The sequence below is a fragment of the Rousettus aegyptiacus genome, unplaced genomic scaffold (genome assembly GCF_014176215.1).
Source record: "Rousettus aegyptiacus isolate mRouAeg1 unplaced genomic scaffold, mRouAeg1.p scaffold_m13_p_8, whole genome shotgun sequence".
In the NCBI taxonomy this organism is placed as follows: Eukaryota; Metazoa; Chordata; class Mammalia; order Chiroptera; family Pteropodidae; genus Rousettus; species Rousettus aegyptiacus.
Window position 1 is genome coordinate 46,873,260 of NW_023416311.1, and position 22,075 is coordinate 46,895,334.

Below are 22,075 nucleotides of genomic sequence, written 5' to 3' on the forward strand. Positions count from 1 at the left end.
GTGCGTAAGATATAGGTCAATGTGGTTGGGAAGAGAGATGCCATGGAATAATTAAATCACACGGTTAGAGTTCTGGGCCGAGGTAGTTAAAGCTAAAACACCTCTTCCACATCTGTGTCCCCTTGCTTGGCAGAAGATATGTACACCGAAGAGTATAGATATAAAATGGTGGAGGTTCTGTTAGCTTGACCTGTGTAGAACACATTTTTCACCCCTAATCTGCTCTGGCTCTAGTCAGCATTTAGCATTGTGAAGACGACAGAATGAGAAGTGAATTTTGGGTTTGTCTGAGGTAGCAGCAAGCAATTATTAATCTCAATACATTTATTTGTCAAATATTTAATTAATATGCAAGACCTCTGCCCTCAATCTGCTTGAATTCTCACCAGGGGCACAATGGTCATGTAGTGCAGAAATTCCTACCCTGGAGCAGACGTTTTATTGAAAATGGCCTGCGTCAAGCATCAAATGCAATCTGAACAAATGGCATGCCCGTACATGCATATGCTATTTTTTAGATGCATGTAGGAGATATTATGATTGATAAAATACAAGTTCACTAAAGTTGCTAAATTCATTGTGCCTCTTTATTATTTTGTATTTTGTTTTTACCTATGTGATTATTTTATGATATATCTTTCCCCACTTTAGAGTAAGCTCCATGAATCTGTTTTTATACTCCATTACATCCCTGGATACTTAAAAAACATTTGTTAACTGTTGATTATATATATTTTGAGAAATTACGAATATCATATACTGCCTCTGGAAATTTTATAATGTTAAAAAGGTGTCCTGATTTGGGTTGAGGTTGCGACTCTGAGTGTGGGGCAATAAACGAAAGATACGAAAGATACATAAGATAAAGAAAACAGACCCAGGTTAGAAGTAGCAGGGTACGAAGACTTAAAGCTAATGAATCAAGAGATAATTAGCTACAGAATGTCACCTCTGCCTTGTCTCTCATTGTCTTACATTGCTTCGTACTCTTTACATTTCCAAAAATTCTGACAAATCTTGCCTCATATGAGATTTACAATAACACTACGAGTAGCCAGGTAAGAAGTGGGGGCAGAATGGCTGCTGCTTGGTTCTTTACTTTAAGGCTTTACAGAATGGCTGATGCTTTGAAGGGACCTAAGAGATCATCTAATCCTACAAGCACCATTTTACACTAAGGAAGCAGAACTCTCCAAATGCTCAGGTTCCTGTCCAAGGTCATACAGCTAGATGGTGGCAGAGGTAGGACTACAGTCTAGTCTGACTCATACTCTTTACATCACATTGCTGCTTCTTGGTTGGGGTCAGGTTCATCATCCCTCAAATATTTGATTTGGAAGGAGAATATGGTATAAATTAAGGAGGTATGGGTTTGAATTTATAGTTTATGTCATCAATCTTCTGTTTTCATTCAGTCTTTCAAAATATATGCTCCTCCACACAGCAAAAACTCAAGAGTCAGCCAAAAATACAACTTTGACTGTGAACTTGATGTTAATGTTTATCTAATTCTACTGAAGATCATAATCTTTAAGTCAGCATATATTTTTTCTGTTATAAAAAATATGTTACTCACCTTAATAAGAGTAAGTGAATATGTTCTTTATCATTTAGCATTCTTCCTACACAATAATTCCCTTCTGAAGCCAATATCGTTGCCAATTCTGCATTAAGAAAGATAAAGACATAAACAGTGTTTCAATAAATATCTGGCAAGCAATGGAGACACTATTTTAAAGGAAAATTGTCTCAAGATACTTTAATGCTTTCTATTGCTACAGTTGCAGAATTACTTGAGGGCACACTGGGGCACATTGCTAAGGAGACCTCTATCACAGTCTATTAATGAGATTTATAAGAGCACTAATAGGTAAATCCAAACCTAACTCCATCAATAGTGATGCGTATTAATGCAATTATAAATATTAAACTTGGGGTTATAAATATTCATGCAAATTGTTTATTATAATGTTTTAAATATGTGTGCAAAATAATATGATGCATATGTTGACATGACAAAGCAAACTATCAACTACAGAGTGAAAATTCTGATCTCAGTTAAACATACAACCTCTAGTGACACATCTGCTCTTCTCGACTGAAGAAGAAATGTGTAATACTAACTAGAGATTTAAGGACAGACAGTTAAAGTATTTTCCAACACCATCCCAATGCCATTGATTCACTGTCTTTGCTCTCAGCCTGAGCATTACATGTAAGCCAAGCTTCTGGGATCAGAGGCAGTACCAGTCATTTGGTGAATGTAGAGATTAAAAAATGATATGGAGAATGGCTCAGGCATGGAGAAACTGGAAAAATATATCATGGCAGCATGATTAATTCACATTCAGTAAATGTCTAAGGGGGCGGGGGGAGAGATTTCTATGTAGGCAGAAATGAATGTGGATCCATGCTATAAAAGTATGTGGTCACAGCATTGAATAGCTTAATAAACTTTGCCATTGAATGATTTAAGAAATCTAAGTCATTTCAAATTTTTTTTTTTTCAGGAATGCCTTACTTTATAGCTCTTCTTGGAGGTCCTGCTTGATAAATAAAATTGTTCCATTATTAGGCCTTTGTGGTCCTTAAATATGAAAATTCATTTAGAAGAAGACGAATATAAGCCTGATTTTTACTTAGTTTCAGTGTAATTCAGTTTCTTAGGTGTTTGTTTTAAATATGTGTTCTGTTGCACTATTTGGCTGCAGAGTTAATATTTTTCTTCCAAGTCAGAATAATTAGGAGAATATACTGCATTTCCCAGGTTTATTAAAGAAACAAGTTCATTATATGCTTTTAAAAATATTTTTTACATGGATAAAATTATTGGATAGCTTATCATCTTTCTTTATGGACTATTTTAAATATAATTGACGATGTCTATGTTGATTTTATTTATTAAGATGTGATTCATGACTGTTTAATGCTTTAGTCTGGGTTTGCTTCTAATAGCTCAACCTCAGATGGCATTTTGGTTTCAAAGGTAGCCATTCATCTTGCTGCTATATAGCACACTCAAGGAAAGCCATGTTAGATTTGCAAATAAACACTCTTAAGTAGCAACTTGATATGTGATCATCTCATATGTGTGTTTGTATTTTTTGTATATAACCATTTCTTTCTTTTTATTCTATACATTTAAAATCTCATGCCTTTATCATCTTCCTCATTTCTTCCAAAAATAGTTTATTCTCTGAAATTTTCCATCAAGGGCATCTTGCTTCAATGATGCAATCCTTGTGCACATGTACTTAAGCCTCAGAGAATTTCCAACCCAGGAAAGGCATCTTTCTCTACTCATGACAATATTCCTTGTCATTCTAATCCACAAATATCTCTAAATCAGATGTTTATGCATTTAGCCAAAGTACCTCAAGTTTAGAAAAAGATGCAAAAAAAAGGATAGTCAACTAGTTAAATCTTTTCTTGCCCTTAGATTTTTCCACACTTAATAATCACCATCGTCTGTTTAAATAAATTCGACTACGAAATGGTAAAGAAGTAATTTTTATGTCTCTCTCTGGAGTTCTTATAACGTATGTCTTTTTAGCTTTAAATATTGATACATTGTGCAGAAACAGCAGCAGCAGCAGCTCCAAACCAGAAAAGATCATGGAAAAGGAATAATGAGATATAGTGAAAGAATCTCAAATCAGTACCAGATGCTGAACAATTAGGTTCAACTGCTAACAGGTGTGTAAAAGAGCCCACGTACAATGTTACCTTTTGTCAACGTGCCTTCCAAAGGGACATTTCGTGTAAAATTCTGAGTACTTGGGCTATTTAGAGGAATGCTCTGTGCGTGTGTGTGTGCGCGCGCGTGCGTGTGTGTGCGTGTGTCCATCCATCTAGGATAAAGCTTATTCTCTTTATACATCTTCTTTCAATTGAAAAGAAATTAAGTACTCACATCACACAGACATGGAGTCATAGGCGAAGGGGAATGGAAGGGAACAGTGGTTCACAAACTGTGGTCCTTAGATCTGCAGGTTTTCTTGGAGGGCTTCTGGGATGATAAACCCTTCCAAATGCATACCTTTTTTTTCTCCCCTTTGCAATAATTCTTGGGTGAGGTTTCAAAACTTTCATGAGCTTTTGAAAACAGTCTGCAACTCTTCTTCAGTTTTAAATTCGTGTGGTCAAAACTCATGAACTTCTAAGTCAATTGTACCCATATTAGAAGCTGTGCATTATTACAGTTAAGTCCTCACTTAATGTCATCGATAGCTTCTTCGAAACTGTGACTTTAACCTTAACGGCTTAAAATGAAACCAATTTCACCATAGGCTAATTGATATAAATGAGAGTTAAGTTCCTTTGAAAGCTTTCGGGTTACAAAAACATAACCAAACTTCTACATAAAGACCCAAATCATCTCTAATAATAAATAGTGAAAATAAATGTGAGTTATATTTACATTTACGAAAGAATAAAAATAAGTAAGATAATAATTTTCCAACCTGCTTATTCCAGTTCAGAGTCATGAGTGGCAGAAGTCCATCCTGGCAGCTCAGGGCACCAGGTGGGAACCGGCCCTGAACAGTACACGCTTCCATTGCAGGGCCACTCACACCCACACCCACACTTGCTCAGACTGGGACAGTTTAAACACATCAAAGAACCTAATGTGCACATCTTTGGGAGAAAACTGGAGTACCCAGAGAAAACCCATGCAGAAAGTGCAAACTCCACGCTGACAGTAGCCCCAGAGGGGAATTAATTAATTAATTTATTTTTTTAATCGTTATACCAAACAACGAATGAAACACTGTCATTCAAGGACCTGGTGTACTTGACCTTCCTGAACATGTTTTTTTTTTTTTTTCTTTTTTTTAATTTATAACCAGGGATAGTGTCACTGACCTCATTTGCTTATTTGATTATTTAAAACAGTATTTCCTAAACTTCAATGTGCATGTTAACCATTGGGGAGCTTGTTAAAGTGAACACCACTTCAGTAGGCCTGGGGTGGCACATGAAATTTTGCATGTCTAAGAAACTCTCAGATGATGTTGATGCTGTTGGTCTGCCTACTACACTTTAAATGGTAGGGATTTAAAATTCTGCTTCTCACATTTGATGGCACATTAGAATCATATGGGAAGTTTAAAAAAATTCTTATATCTGGGCCCCATGCCCAAAGCTCATGATTTAATTGGCATAGGGTGCAGCCTGGGCATCAGGATATTTTAAAGCTCTCCAGAGGCTCTGAATGTGCAACGAGGTGTGAAAATCACTGATCTAAAGCACAGTGCCTGATACGTATTATGTGCTCTATAATCATTAGTTTTCTGAGGAGTCTCTTCAATTATCAGGGTAGGGTAATGAAAATAAAAGACTGACATATTCTTTTCAGTGGTATAAAACTGAAAAGATTGTGAGTGACTAGGCAAGTTGAATCCCATTCTGCAACAGACTTACTCTGAGACCAAGGGTGTGGTTTCTTATCGTTTCTGTGTTTCTTTTATTTAAACAAGTGGGAGAAAAGGGATAATTATGTTTTAACCTCTCATATTTGTTTGGAAAATTAAAGTTTATAAAATACTTTGTGACTTACAGATTAAAGGGTATTCAAGACATTTAAAATATACAAAGGGAAAGGATGGATACTCTAAAAATTTTTAGTAATTGACTCAAAACAAGGGCAGATAATGTTGGGGTAATAAGAAAGAAAGGTGGTGGTGAGGGAGATGTTGATGTTGGCATGGAGAAATGATACAACAGTTTATATTGGTTCATTTTACTAGCCTTGGTAATTTTTAAAGGCTTTCTTTTCTAGTGGGAGACTAAATTTCATCTCAGAATCTAAGTTTTTGAAGTATTCCTAACCAGGCACAGGCTGCAAGAGCCACCCCTGACTAAGCTATTATTATCACCAATCCTTGCCAGAATAAAACTCCCAGCCTTTCAAAAGAGACCCTTTGGGAGTGTTTGAAGCAAGTGCTTTGAAATTTGTAAGTGTTGATCTCATTTATGAGTGTCCAAATTCTTTGAAAGTGAAGTTCCTTGCCATTACTATAAAACATCAAATATTTGGAGAGGCCATTAATTGAGGTGAGGTCCAACATGGTGTGTGTAAAAGGGAGTGGGCTCCTCTGGATTCAAGTAGATGGAGTGTAGAGATAGGATTCTTGGCCAGACATCTTCTATTCCTATCTCCAATAGAGCCTCCACTCTGCTTCACCCTGTTCCCGGCCCTGGAGGCTGACCTACGTGGGCTTGATGAGTGGGCTCCCTTGTCTTCTGACCTCAGGCTGGATTTGGTTAATGGGGTGCCCTCGCATGAGACACAGAGAGGGAGGAGAGAGAATGGGAGGTTTTATTCCTCTAGGTCCCTTCCTGACTATTCCCTTGGGGCTGACTACTCTCTTGGACTAAAAGTCACAGCTTCTTTCAAGGTGGCCCTCTCCACAAGGCTGTCTCCTTCTTAGTTCTACTATTTTCCCTTTCCCTACCCCTTTGAATTTATGATGGCGACAGCTGTGTGTTACTGAACGCAGAGTACTGCACTTTTGCTCATTAGTTTCCCTGAACTCTGCCTGTGATTTTGTAAATAGTCCTCTATTAAACCATATTTAGATTACTCTTATTTGGAACATACAGAAATACTTTTCCTATTTGTGCAGGCACCTCATCTCTCTCATTTGCTCTTGTATATTCATTGGCATTATTTGAATAAACAAATAAACAAATAAATAAATGTTTGAGCCTCTTCTTCATTGGCTGCATTTGTACATTTGACTTAAAAGTATTGATTAGTTATCAGGGGAGCAGCTCTGTGAGCAATGGCAGTCTTCCTGTGGCTGAATTTATCTAAGAAATAAGGCCATACATAAGACTTTTCCATGTCTTTTTTTGCTTGTGTTTACTTTAAAATTCTTAAAGTTATATAGGATTTTGAAAATAGGACATAGGAATTGCACTAAAATAAATATTTATTTTTAACATTCCTCTTGCATACCTAATTGGCCTTAAACATAAGCAGAATCTGTAGCACAAATTTGCTAAGCAGTGTTCAGAAGGTAGTGTGGCTCTGCATCTCTTAAAACACATTCTCAGCTTTTCCACCTCTCACGTTTTTCTCCTTTAGCAATAAAAGCTGCACTCACGTTCTGAGATGATGATTGGCATGCTTCCCTTTCCCATCTCTCCCATCCCTTCACATCCCACGTGTGTGTGTGCGCGCGCGCGTGTGTGTGTGTGTGTGTGTGTGTTCAATCTGAGCCTCCATTTGTTCGAATTCACAGAAAATTTAAATGTTCCCTGGTAACCATCTTCCCAAATTTTCCTAAGGTGAAGTTTAATGTAGTTTGTGAGTTAGGGCTTCTCCAAAGGGCTTTTATGTTCCCATGGGGTCAGGTCTCTGCAACCGCTGAGTTTTAGACAGCTCCCTCCCCACTCTGGCCTCCTCCTCCAACAGCTCTTTGCTTCTGTCACTACAAGAGAGTTCCATCGTTCTTGCTAGAACCTGGTATTGGAAGGTTCCGATGTTTGAAGATAAATGAGTGCCACAGGCTGGACTGGGTGCCCCCCCAAATCCATATGTTGAAGGTCTAACCACCAGTACCTGAGAATGTGATTGTAATTGGAGAAAGGGTCTTGAAAGAGGTAATTAAGGTACAATGAGGTCATATGGGTGGGCCCTAATCCAATATGAATGGTGTTCTTATAAGAAGAGGATATTAGGACTCAGATATGGACAGAGGAAGACCATGTGAAGATAAAGTGTTTCCAAATCACAGTCTTGTAGGCTAAGTTCAATGTGTCGGCTGGGTTAATTTCTTCTGAAGCTCTCTCCTCTTGGTTTCTAGATGGTTATCTTCTCCAAATGTCTTCACATGTTCTTCCCACTGGGAAAGACCTACTCCAATCATCTCGTTTAACCTTAAATTCTTTTTAAAAGACCCTCTCTCCAAACAAATTCTGAGGTACTGTGGGTTAGGCCTTCAGATCATGAATTTTGGGAGAACACAATCAGCTCATAACAGGCATGACATTTTATATAAGTCATAAGCTCAGATAATATTCAATTCTAGATTTTTTCAGCCTCGTTTCCCAGGCATAGAAACCTATATTGACCCTCTTTTTAAGCAGAGAGAAGATTCCTTATTATTCCTGCCTCTCTCTAGATACAGAACCCCGAATGACTGCTGCTTCTGCCCCAATGACTTCTTTGCTTCTAGTCCATAGAGATGATTGCTTTATTTTGAGCTTAGCTATAATTTTTTCATCTTTCTCTTATTCTATTTTTTTAAATCACTTTTGTATGTTTGGATGTGGCAGAGCTGTCAACTTATAACTTTACCATTTTAATGAAGTTTCCAAAATTAATTTTAAAGAGAAAAAGAAAATTTTGATGATATTGAATTTTCACAGAAAGTTCAAATGTGATCATTTGATCAAGTCTTTGGTTAGAAGTATATTTGGATGTCCTACCAAACTAAAATGATTACTAATAAACATAGAAGAGCAACTTGAATCCAACAATGTTCTTCTAAATATATATTTAGTTTATCAAAATATATAGAAATACAATTAAATTTCAAGCATGGCCCAATTTTTAAACATTGTATAAGGTAATCAATTGTTTTACAATTAAAAACCAGGGTACAAATTATTTTTGAAAATTTGAATTATTATGCCAATGAAGGGGAACACTGATAAGGGAATAATGCAAGAATGGTAAATTGCAAATGATTTATATTTTGTTTCACTCTGTATTTCTGTATGTACTCTGTTTAATCTTGATGTTTGATGTTTTGAGAGTTTGTACCATTTCATTCAAATGACAAAAACATTCTGAATGTCTTATCTGGAAAATTCCCCTGCTTACCATCCTGTTTTACCACTTGTCAAAGTCTTTCCTGTTAGTGAGTCCATACTCAAGAGAAAGGCTAAATTGATTCTGCCTGATTCACAACATCTGGAACTCACCTTATCTCTTTCTAAGTTCATCCATGGTCTGACTCACATCTTCCTTAAGGAACATATTGGAAGGTAATGATGTGTTTTGGCTCCCATGACTTTGTGCAATGTCTGACCCTATAAGGAAGAGAGAGAAATGTTCTAAAATCCTTCAGAGGTTTCAGGTAAACTAAGTGAATTTACCACAGAGCTCATATATCCTCTGTGAGTAACCCTCACAGAGACATAGATTTGACTATTATACTGCTGAAAGTTTACTGTGATAGTTTTGACAAAGACTTCGAAATACTATCAACCTACTCCAGATCACCTATGCGATGAAAGCAAAAAAAAAAAAAAAAAAAAAAAAACAAGTAAAACCATACTCTGAGAGACTTTAATGACTGCAAACATTATATAACAACTTGATATGATTTACTGTCTTCTGTTCACACATCACTGATAGTCATCCCCTTGCACATAGAAGAGTGAATCTACTTGACCCTCCCAAACTATACAATCTTTGACCCTGAAGTACAAAAATTTACTAATGTGCTCTTACAAATACATATTGACCTCCCACTACTTGTCATAACTACTCTAGGCACTGAGATACAGCAGTGAATAGGACTAGATTCCAGTCTAGGATGTGCTCGGTTTGGTGTTAATGTTTTCTAATTGAAATATGACCAAACATTTGGATTCATTAATAAAAGAGAAACCTATGTAATGCTTTGAGGTCTGAATTTTTGAATACCAACTGAACTACTGTGGTGCATATGGAGATAAGTTGCAGCAATTTTTCTGACAGAACTTTGTGATTCTGATATTATTTTCTGTAACACACGTTCCAGCCATTGATAAACATAATGGTTGTCTGTACTTCAGTTGTGTAAATTAAGGTATGAAGGAAATTAAATAGACAATTTACAAGGAAAAGATATTAAGGAAAATCTGAGTGTTCCTTACTTAGACTCAAAAGTCCATTACTCAGATTCACAGAATTATATATATTTCTCTTTAGTTTTATGCATATGGACAAAACCAGTGAGTAAAGGTTGAAAAAGCAGAGGTAAATGAGTTTCAACTTTTCTAATGTAAGTAATGACATTTTTTATAACCTCAGTTTTATTATTCAACACTATGCCAATAATTTACCACAATAAATTTGCTATAAAAACAGTTCACATGGACATTGGTTTCTGAAGTTAAAAATGCAGGGCCAAGTTTAAGAATGAGCTAGCCAAAGTTTGCATGGAAATTATATGTGGATCTGAAATTGTGTATGTGAATTTAGAACTGGCTTAAAATTGATTATCTTTTAGGATATTATGTATGTAAAATATTGCTGAAAAATATCATATGTAGCTTAGTATACCCTAAACTTTCTCCAATTATTTGGAATTAAACCTTAACTCAGTGTTCTCAAACTGTGATTTTCCAATCTGCTTCTGAATTACTTGGCCAGATGACTGGGTTCCACATAGGACCTTCTGAATCAGAATCTTCACAACTGTACTAAATCCTGGAATCTACATTTAAAATAAACTCTCCAGATGATTCTAATACTTACTAAAATTTAGAACTCCTCTCTTAACCTCTTCATATCTTAAAACATTTAATTTGCTGCTTTTCAAAATTATATTATGGCTTATATATAATTTACATTGTTTTATTAATTTTTAAAAAACATTAACTTCAGTTTAGGCAACTGAAAAACATCAAAGAAAATATGTATTATTGAAGGTTTTTATATCTTAAAGAATAGTTCATGTGATGTGAAAAATGGCTGCCTAAGCTCATCATATTTTTCAAGGTTGACTAATTCTAATAATTTAATTTGGCAAGTATGGTTTTGTAAACCAATATTAGAATTAAGCTCTTAAAACATGGGACTATTTTCTCTTGCCTTGTATAATAAAAGGAAAAAGATCTTTAACTTATACATTTGACTTGAGTGATTACATTTATAACTCATCTTTGTTTTGGTCAATTATATTCCTTTGTTACTCAAATAAATCTTGGAGCCCCTGGTAGCATAATTTCTACAGAGAATCATATTCAAAGAAAAATGTCTAGCCAACAAATATAATTAAAAAATGAATTCTGGAGTTTCCATCAAGATGGCAGAGTAGGTAAATGCTGTGTTGGTTCTTCCCATAACCACATCAAAATTACAACTAACCTACAGAACAACCACCAGTGAGAATCACCTGAAATCGAGCTAAAGAGAGGTTCTATAACCAAGGCTATACAGAAGCCACCACACTGAGAATGTTAGGAGGGGCATAGATACAGAATGGGTTGGTCCTATACCCACATGTCGTGGTTGAGAACTGGAAGGGATATCACAGTTGAGGAGGTCCTCCCAAAGGGGCGAAGGGTCTCAGCCAACCTCCAAGCTCCCCAGTTCAGAGCACCAGTGCCAGGAAAAGAAGTCCCCACAACTCTTGGCTGTTAAAACCAGCTGAGATTGTGGCCGAGTGAGACAAAGGGCAGCTGGAGTACCAAGCATTCCTCTTAAGGCACCCAGGCATGAACTTGCTTGATAATGGACTCACTCGCTCTGAGCTCCAGCACTGGTGCAGTAGCTTGAAAGGAGCCATGAACGGGTGGGGAGAAACTGGATTATCTGGCTTCAGGGCAAGGGTTAGAGGGGAAGCTCTCTCTAAGACAGCAGTGCTGGCAGAAGCATCGTTTCTTTGTTGACCCTTCCCCTGACCCAGCAAGATGTAGGCAGGTGCCATATCTGAGTCTCCATCAACCTGGCTAAGATAGTTTGCCCTGCCCTGGTGATTCCCTGAGACCTTGCCGTACCCAACTTGTGGGCCTACCCAAGCTTCTTCCAGTGGTATTTCCATATAGCCAGTTCTGGCTTATTCTGTGGATGTTTGTAAAATCTAATAAACCTTCATAAATGCCAAACAAGCAGTATCTAGCCTCGGAGTGCCTTGTATCTCTTTCTAAGCAGGCCCAAGCCTGGCACTAGCAGCAACTGGCCTTTGTTCACAGCTTAGTCTCTCCAAGGCACCTCCAAACCAAGTACAAGTGGAAACCATCTGCAGATCATTTTGTAGCTCATACCAAGCAGCCAAGGGCATAGGCAACAGCTGACCTGGCATGCACTACAGCCACTCCCAAGAGGCCCCAGAATCAATATACCTGGTGGCCAGCTTCAGACTACACCACAGCGCAACCCAATCACCTCCACAAATACATACCCAAAGGGCAGAAGGAGCAGGTACCAGAGACCTGCTAAAGCAAATCCTGTTTTGTAGGGTCAATCCCACCACAACAGCTCCTCCACTGTAGTCACAGCCAGTCTTCACAACAAATCAGCCCGAGGATCAATCCTTCCCACTGTTGTACAAACAGCAACCAAGGCTCTACAACAGGAGAGCACACAGAACCCATACAAGGGACACAGACTCAGGTGACCAGGGAGACTGTACCACTGGGCTCCACAGGGCACCTACTACATAAGGCCCCTCTACTAAGACCAGGGTATATAGCAGCCCTACCTAATACATAGAAACAAACACAAGGAGGTAGCCAAAATGAGAAGGCAAAAAACATATCTTAAATGAAAGAGCAAAACAAAGCTCCAGGAAAATGGAGACAAGAAATCTACCAAATGTAAAGTTCAAAACACTGGTTATGAGGATGCTTAATGATCTCAGTGAGAACTTAAACAAAGAGATAAGAAACATACAAATGGAGATTAAAAAACAAAACAAAACAAAACAAAAAAGAACCAGTGAGAAATGAAGACTGCAATAACGAAAATAAAGAATACATCAGAGGGAATCAACAGTAGATTAGATGAAGCAAGGAATCAAATCAGCAATTTGGAAGATAAGGTAACAGAAAATACCCAATCAGAACAACAAAAAGAAAAGTTAAAAAAAATAAAAAGGACAGTTTAAGAGGCTTCTGGGATAACATTAAATGTAACAATATTTGCATCATACAGGTATCGGAAGGAGAAGAGAGAGAGCAAGGAATTGAAAATCTATTTGAAGGAAAAATAATGGAAAACTTCCCTAATCTGGCAAAGGAAATAGACATAGAAACCCAGAGTCCCAAACAAGATGAAACCAAAGAGGCCCACACCAAGACACATCATCAATAAAATACCAAAGGTTAAAAACAAATAGAATCTTAAAAGCAGCAAGAGAAAAGCAGTTAGTTAGCCACAGGGGAGCTCCCATAAGACTGGCAGCTGATTTCTCAACAGAAACTTTGCAGGCCAGGGGTCTGACACAAAATATTCAAAGTGATAAAAAGCAGGGACCTACAACCAAGATTATTCTACCTAGGAGAGCTATCGTTTAGAATTGAAGGACAGATAAAGAGCTTTCCCAGAGAGGAAAAAGCTAAGAGTTCATCACCACCAAACCAGTATTACACAAAATGTTAAAGGGAGTTACTTAAGAAGAAAAAATTAAAAATATGAATGATAAAATGGCAATAACTACATTTCTAGCAACAATTAGTTTAAATGTAAATAGATCAAATACTTCAATCAAAAGACATAGGGTGGTTGAATGGACAAAAACCCAAAACCCTTACATATGCTGCCTACGAGTGACTCACTTCAGATTGAAAGGCGCACACAGACTAAAGGAATGGAAAAAGATATTTCATGAAAACGAAAACAACAACAAAAAAGCTGGTGTAGCAATACTTATACCATACAAAATAGACTTTCCCACATCTGAGCATTTATCTGAAGAAACCCTGAACACTACTTTGAAGGAACACATGCATCCATATGTTTATTGATGCATTATTTACAATAGCCAAGATATGAAGGCAACCTGAGTGTCCATCAGTGAATGAATGGATAAAGAGTTGGTACATATTCATAATGGAATATTATTCATCCATAAAAAAAATAATCCTGCCATATGTAATAATATGGAAGGACCTGCAGAGTGTTGTGCTGAGTGGATTAAGTCAGACAAAGACAGACAAATATCATGATTTTATTTATATGTGTAATCTAGAGAACAGGATAAATGAACAAAACAGAAACAAGCTCATTGATACAGAGAGCATGTTGATGGTTGTTGAATTTGGGGGTAGGTGGAAGAATAGGTTAAGGGAGAGAGATTAAGAAGTAGAAATTGGTATTTACAAAATAATCATAGGGATATAGAGTATAGCATGGGGAATATATGTAGAGTATAGCATGGGGAATGGAGTGTAATAACTGTGTATGGTGTCAATAGGTGCTGAATTTATCGAGGTGATAACTTCATAAGTTATATAAACATCTAATCACTGTGTTGTATACCTGAAATATAATATTGACTGTCGATTGTAATTGAAAAATATTTTTTAAATATTATTTGCAAAACAAAAAATGAATTCCAATGTCTACCTACCTCCTTCATAGCATGTTGAAGGCAATTCCTTGATTAGGTTTTTAAAAAGTCCTTCCTAAATTCTCCAATTCTTTTGTTACCCTGAAGCTGTTTTTGGCATCCCCAGCACAAACTCTAAATTCCCTTTCCATCTTCAAAGCAAGCTATCTTTTCCCCTCTTCTTCCCTGATCTTCTCTATTACTAGATAGATATAGTTTTTTGTGCATACCCTGGTTTTTCTTCTCACTTGTATCTCATTAACTGATCTCTTGATTATTGAAGATCTGAGAACCTGACTGACAGATAACCTCTATTACTCACTTCAAATGTGAATAATAGGAATTGACTGAAAGTATGATTGTACACCTTGAAGGTTTGATGGTGGTTTGAGATTTAAAAATTCCATTTCTATCAATATGTTCTTAATATTTATTTTACCAAATGAAACTTTAGCTGTGTGAGTCCTGTGAAAAAAAATTTTTTTTCATTTTTCTAATTTTGGTACCTATTAAGTTGTTATAAAATTTTGTGGTTTATAATTTCAATATCTACTATGAAATATAAGTGATTAAAAATGGAATGCTGTACAGTACATAATCACTGCTGATTCCAGACCACAGCAAAAACACTTTCATCTTAATGTTGGTACTTTCACAGTTAAATGTGATCTAAGCACTATGGAACCATACATGGACCTCAAATTTTGCCACAGGGAAATTTTTATTATATGCTTTGCCTTCAATTTACTTTAATAACAAAATAATAATACATTGCATTTACGCAGAACCTTTTATCCAGTGATCTCAAAGCACAATATAAACATTAATTCTTGAAATTCTCTAGATCAGTATTTTTAAACTCATTAAAATTTCAAATAAAAATACAAATACATGCTGTAGCTGGAGCTAATATATTAAATAGCTTAGTTTGTTAAAGAATAGAAAGTATACAGTTTTTGCTCCTGGATTTTGAAATTCAGTGTTTATTAGAAATAAAACAAAAAATATTTTTTCTGTGTATAAAGTAATATATAGTCATTGCAGAAAAATCAGGAAAGCCCTTAAAGTATGAAGAAGAATATAAACATTATTCACTATTCTACAACATAGAGGTAAGCACTCTTAATACTTGGTATATTTTCCATGCACATTAAAAATACATTTTTTAAAATCATATTATTGCTAAATACATGTGTGTATTCTTTGAACTAACATTTTAAAGAGTTTTCTAATGTTTTAAAATATTTTTGAACATAAGACTTTTCAATGACTACATAATGAAACTAGGTGAATACATAATTGTTAACTATTCACATACTTTTGGATATTTAGGTTGTTACAGGTTTCCAAGATTCTTAGTAATCTGGTAATGACCATTCATTTGCAAAGCATCTTTATCTTCCCCTCTATTTCCTCAGAGTAGATTTTAGAAGTGGAATTACTGTGTCAAATGGCATTAAGATAATTTAGGCTATTTGTATATGCTAAGAAATTAGTTTCCAAAAAGGCTTTTCTGTTTTACTTAACTATTTGTCAAGTCTTTTATTTACAAAGTTAAAACAGTTTAAAAACCCTGATGAAATGATCTGAAATTAATAAAAATATAATGATATTACAATGATTAAGAGCATCAGCTTTGGAGGTAGTCATTCCCAGGTTTGAGTTTCTGAGTCCTGATTCCACATCTGTAAATTGGGGATTATAATGGCCATTTTATAGAGTTGATATAAACTAAGTAAAATGAGATACACAAATCAATTAGAACAATTTCTGGAAATTTCTGGAAATTTCTTATCCATTCCCATGGCTTTAAGATTTATTTATATGCTGAAAAATCGGAACTATATAGTTCAGTTCAGACCTCTCTTCTGAGTTCTTGCATATCTAATTCCCTACTTGATATCTCCATTTAGATATCTCACAGGTACTCCAATCAAAAAGTTTTCAAAATCCTAATACTTGGAATATATTCTACAAGTATTGTTTATATACACACATGCAAGTACACTTTGTTTTACAAAATTATATCATTATAATTTCGATATCCAAAAGTATGTGAATAGTTAACAATTATGTATTCACCTAGTTTCATTATGTAGTCATTGAAAAGTCTTATTTTCAAAAATATTTTACAATATTAGAAAACCCTTTAAAATATTAGTTCAAAGAATGTACACATGTACTTAGCAATAATGTAATGTAAAAAATGTATTTTTATATTTTTGTGGGGTCCTCCAAAGAACAGAATATATAGATATACATAGAATATCTATCTATCTATCATCTATCTATCATCTATCTATCCATGAAATTGTTTAAAGTGATTGTGGGGGCTGGCTAGTCTATTGTTTGCAGGGAGTTTGGCAGGCTGGAGACTCATGGAGGTACTGATGTTGCAGGTCGAGTCTGAAGGCATTCTGGAAGCTGAGTTCTCTCTTCCTCAGAGATCTGTCTCTTTCTCTTAAGGCCTTCAGCCGGTTAGATGAGGCTCACTTAGATTGTATGCTTTGTTCAAAGTCTACTGATTTAAATGTTAATCTCACCTAAGAGCAACACCTTTAGAGCAACATCTGTACTGGTACTGACCAAATATCTGGGACCATGACCTAGCCATGACATATAAAATTAACCATCACATTAAATGTATGTGTGTACTAACTGCTGTTAATATGACTTGTTATGCCCTAATCTACACCTTGTGCAGCTTTCCCCATCTTACTATATGTTTCTAGTATTTATCTAGTTGTTCAAGCCAGGTACCTGGAACTGACAGTTTTCTTTCTTATCATCATATCAAATCTTTAACCAAGTTCTATGTATGTCACTTTGTAAATGTTGCTCCAATCTACGTCCTTCTCTCATCCACCACTGCTGCCTTTGTCTAAGCTGCCACTGCTTCTAGTCTGAACTACTTCACCATTTCTGTTCTTGCCCTGTCTGATCCATTTTAAGCCTAGCAAATCGAGTCATCTTTAAAAAATCCAAGTTTTTACTTTAAAAAGTCTTCAAAAGTTTCTTATTTATCTAAGAATACAAATCAATTTTTTAAAAGTCTATGCATGCTCTGGTTCTGTCTAACCCTCTAAATACATCTCTTGCCCTTTTTCCTATATTCATTCACTTACTCTCTGACACTGTTTGTTTTAATTCCTGGAAACTGCCCCACGCTTTACTGCTTCAAGGCTTTTGCATAATTTTTTTTTCCTTCTGTGAGGTTCTCTGCTTCACAATCTTTTGTGTGTCTGGGTCCTTCATATCCAAAGTTTTAGCATAATCAACCATTAAGTGCAGCTTTCTCTGGATACTCTACCTAGAGCTATCCTTTGTATGGTACTGTGTTCTTTTCCCCACATAAGTTACCATGATATGTTCTAAGTATATATTAAATTGTTTACTGAATGTCTCTCGGTCTAGTCTATAACTTCTATGAAGGCAGCAGCATGGACCATGGTTGCTCGATTCTCCAGGGTATATCCACTGCCTAAAACACTGTCTGCAGGAAGAGGGCACTTGGTCAGTATTAAACAGGTGAAAGAATGGATATAGACTTACTTAATAGCTAAGAGCTACTACTTTTTATAATTTATTGTTTTTAAAATTACAAGATTATAACATGTTGTTGGTACAATGGGTTGAATGATGGCTTCTAAAGAGGTATGTCCACGTCCTAATTCTCAGAATCTGTAAATGCGACCTAGATTATCTGGTGGGCGCTAAATCCAGTGACAAGAGTCCTGTTAAGAGACTGAAGAGAAGACACAGATATACAGAGAAGATGTAAAAATGGAGGCAGAGATTGGATGATGCAGCCACAAGGAATGCTGACAGACACCAAAAGCTGGAAGAGGCAAAGAGGGATTCTCCCCTAGAGCTTCCAGAGGGAGTGTGGCCTTGCTGACAACTTGATTTTGGACTTCTGGATACCAGAACTATGGGAGAATAAATTTTTGTTGTTTTAAGTCATCTAGTTTGTAGTAATTTGTTACAGAAGCCCTAGGAAACTCATACAGTGGTGGAGTCTGGTTTTAAAGATTTTCAAAGTATCTACATTCTGGAAGACTAGCATTTTGAATTTTTCAGCAACATTTTAGTGTAAGAATGTTCATATTATTAAAATAATTATGTATATAAAACCCTAATACTAATTCAGAATATAAACCACTGTATTGTGATATTCATTATCATCACCACACACCCACAAAAATCACCACTTATTTGCCAAGATGAAAATATGTTTGCATTTTTCTTTATCTTTTTATATCAGCAATTCCTATTTTCATAGATTTTTCTTCCCTAAATAAATGCACCAATTATAATTATGAAATTACTGTGTAGAGGACAAGTTTAAATAGATTTAGCCATAGTTGTCATAAAATTATTATCACTATTTAATATTTACAAGAATATAAGGTTAGTATTTTTGTAAAATGTACAAATGAGAAAATGGAGGCACAGAGAGATAAAGTAACTTACACACTCCATAACACTAATAGGCAGTAGAGAGTGGCACTTGGATATGGGCCTGCCTTAACTATTCTGTATTCTTAACCAAGACACCATAATCCATGTGGTGGACACTGCTATGTCCCTTCTATCACTCGCAGGAAGTGACTTGTAAAACCCACTTATTTAAATTGGTTAGAAATTTTATATAATAATTCCTCTTAGGAGACATTCTGTTTTGAAAGAATACCTTGGCATGAAGCATTAATAGAACTTCTGATAAGGGAAGATATTTTTAGGACATTCTTCTTGAATTAAAGCCAATCTAGGATATGAAATTGCTTATCATACACATACATAAGGTTGTAGGATGCAACTCACTTGAAACAGATGAAAAACTGAAAATCTGATTCAGTGATCTGGGCTGACTGTACGGTTTTATTTAGTAGTTATCATCTATTCACTGAGTAGCTTCATATATATTTGTGTAGAACATCATCTGTTACTATAAAGGGGGAAGAACTTAAGAGAAATCATGCCTATAGTGTAATGTGAGCTGCCGCAGACTCTCATGTGATCTGTGGCTGCACTGATCAATGCTAAGTAGCTCAAAGATGGGAGTGTGAGAGACTTTTATCCTTCCAACCATTGAATTTCTCTTAACCAGTATATTTTTCTAATGGTTGGAACAATAACCTCGCCTTGCCGATATGGAAAGTCTTAAACAGAAGAAAATTTTTGATTTGTGCTTAAATTTTCACTTACTTACTAGCTGTGAGACTTGATCAAGTTAACTGACTTCTTTGAGTTTCAGTTCCTTCATCTTTAGCATACAGATGACAAATTATCCTTGTGTCAATAAAAATAGGCCCAAACACATAGTGGTAGGCAGTACGTATTTACATACCCAATTCATGTTGACTTCATTCTTTGACCCATTCAATGAATATTTTTTGGAAATGTACCATTTGCCATTCAGAAAGAAAAGGTCACTAATTGACTTAATGTTGGATGATGTGAAAATCTGATCAAAAACTTTTCGAGGTACTCGTCCTTCCTTTTGGTATCTCCAACCACTCAGCTAAAGGGAAGTCTAAGAAAATGAACTGGAACTTAAAAGCTTCATTGGAAGACTGGCCTGGAGGACTGCCATTGGTAACCCCAAAACCCCCCTCCCCCAACCTCCACCCTCTGCCAAGCTACCAGTGGGCACTGCTCTAGTGATGTGTTCTAGTGGTGTGTTCTAGAGGGTACATGCTCTAGCTAATGAGGGTGCTCAACATCACTTTGTCAGCAATGCTTTTTGACAACTGTCAATTTTTAGGGAAGCCTAAATGTATGGGAAAGTCTCTATGTAGGCTAAATTATGCACTATGAGAGACAAGGCTGTAAATGATACTTAAAAGCTCCTAAACTCATCCATGGAATGGAACTGGAAATGGTACTAGAAGATGTTGGTTGGCTTTACGTTCTGACAGCCTTTTTGCCTTAATGTTCTTCTTTGGTCAATGCGTTGGCTAGCTATAATTCTAACCCTCTGTTTTGACTAACTCATATGATTATATCTTCTTTAGTTACATATTTAATTTGGCAAAAACAAAAACATTTACATAATTTACTAAAATTGCTCTATGACAATAGAAAACTCAAAATTTATAAACCTAAATAGGTATATATTACTAGCAGGTATAGATTTGGCTTGTCAAAAATATCAATTGAATAGTGTAAATATTTAATGAAAGAAAAAATAAGAAGACAGTCTTCTGAAAGCTTGCAACATAATACTGGCATTAGGAGACTCCCATAAACATATATGCAGCCAATGACAACTTTTTTCAAGGGTAATGAGTGTTATTAGAATGATAGGACAAAGGCAATGTGAATCTGGGAAGGCTTCATAAAAAATGTGAGTTTTGAGTAAGGTTTTAAATGTTTTGAAGGCATAAGGCTTGGCAGAAAGATTGATTTTGAACAATGCAGGCAATGAGAATGTCCTAGACAATCTCCTCTTCACATTTTACACTACTTCTACAACCTTAGGGCACATCACAACTTTGAACATTTTTTATATGTCAAATATTCCCAAATTTGCATATACAACCCAGTAGACCAATTGCCTACTGATATATTTACTTGGATTCTCTGGAAGATTCCTAAACACATTCTATTTAAAATAAAACTTATCAATATTCTCTCTTTTGCTCCTCTTCCATACTGCGTCTCTCCATCCATTGGCTTAAGGAAGAAATTTGTGACTCGTTCTTGAAACTCCTACACCCTCACTCCTACTTCCAATCAGTGGGTAAAGCCTATTGATTTTACTGCAGGAATATTTCTGTTATCTATCCATCCTTCTCCACCCTCACGGCCGTGCTCCTAGTCCAAGCCACCTGCAAAAACTTTCAAATTTGTCTTTAAATAATCACTCTTGTTCTCATCCAGTTCATTTTTTACCTCTTACTTCAAATGATCTACAAATGCAAGTCTGATCATATTACTCCTCTGCATAAAACTCCTTATTATCTTTCAATTATTACTAGGTTAATATCCAAATGTCTTTCCACGGACTTACAAAGTTGCTCCATGATATGGCCTCACCCTCTTCTTCACTTGCATTTAGTGTCATGCTATCTCTCTCTTTCAGTTATATTGGATTACTCCTAGTGTCACAAATGGGCCACCATTCTTTTCTTCTATGTTCTTTTGCAAATGTTCTTTCCTTTACTTGGAGAAACAACCTGGAGTGCTCATTCAGAAATAAATAGATACTCACAGACTATGATAAGGGCAATGGAAGAAAAGTACAGGGTTCGAAAAGAGAACCTAATTAGAATGTAGGCTGGAGGAAGCTGCTGAGCAGGTATTGACTAGTGTAGAGTAATAAACATTCCAAGAAAAGTGACAGAATGTTCCAAGGCTCTGAGGTAGAAAGAGCATGTCAGATTAGGGAACATGATAGGAAGAGAAAGGATAGTGAATGAGATAGCAAGTGGCATGACATCAGGCTGGAGAAGTAGGTGGGGGAAGACAATAAAGGCCTCCCAGTTATGCTAAGATTTTAGGTATGAGGAAAGAGCAGTTGTGCCTGTGTGATGAGTAGAAGGGATCAGGAGAATCTGGAAATCGAGACATTTGTTTATAGGTTTCTAGTATGAATGCTGATGGTCGTGGTTTAGCTAAAGGAACAGAAAGGTAACGATGTGAACATGTGGACCCTAAATTAGAAAAAATGAATTGTAGAACTGGTGCTGGACCTTGGAGGCAGGTGAGAGAGAAGGAGCTGAAGAAGGACTAAAGAGGACCTCACATATACTGCTGGGTACCCAGATGGGTAATGGTGCCCCTTGACCACAGTG

At 36.1% G+C, this 22,075-nt stretch overlaps 1 long non-coding RNA gene across 1 annotated transcript in view; it reads right to left on the reverse strand.

Moving 5' to 3' along the window:
* Positions 1–1,576: 1,576 nt before the first annotated feature.
* Positions 1,577–22,075, reverse strand: part of LOC107497395 — a 43,978-nt gene continuing 23,479 nt past the window's right edge. Inside the window, exons 3-4 of the long non-coding RNA XR_001593797.2 lie at positions 8,938–9,045; positions 1,577–1,664 (exon numbers count right to left, since the gene is read on the reverse strand). This is a non-coding gene — a long non-coding RNA (uncharacterized LOC107497395). The remainder of the gene's footprint in view (positions 1,665–8,937; positions 9,046–22,075) is intronic.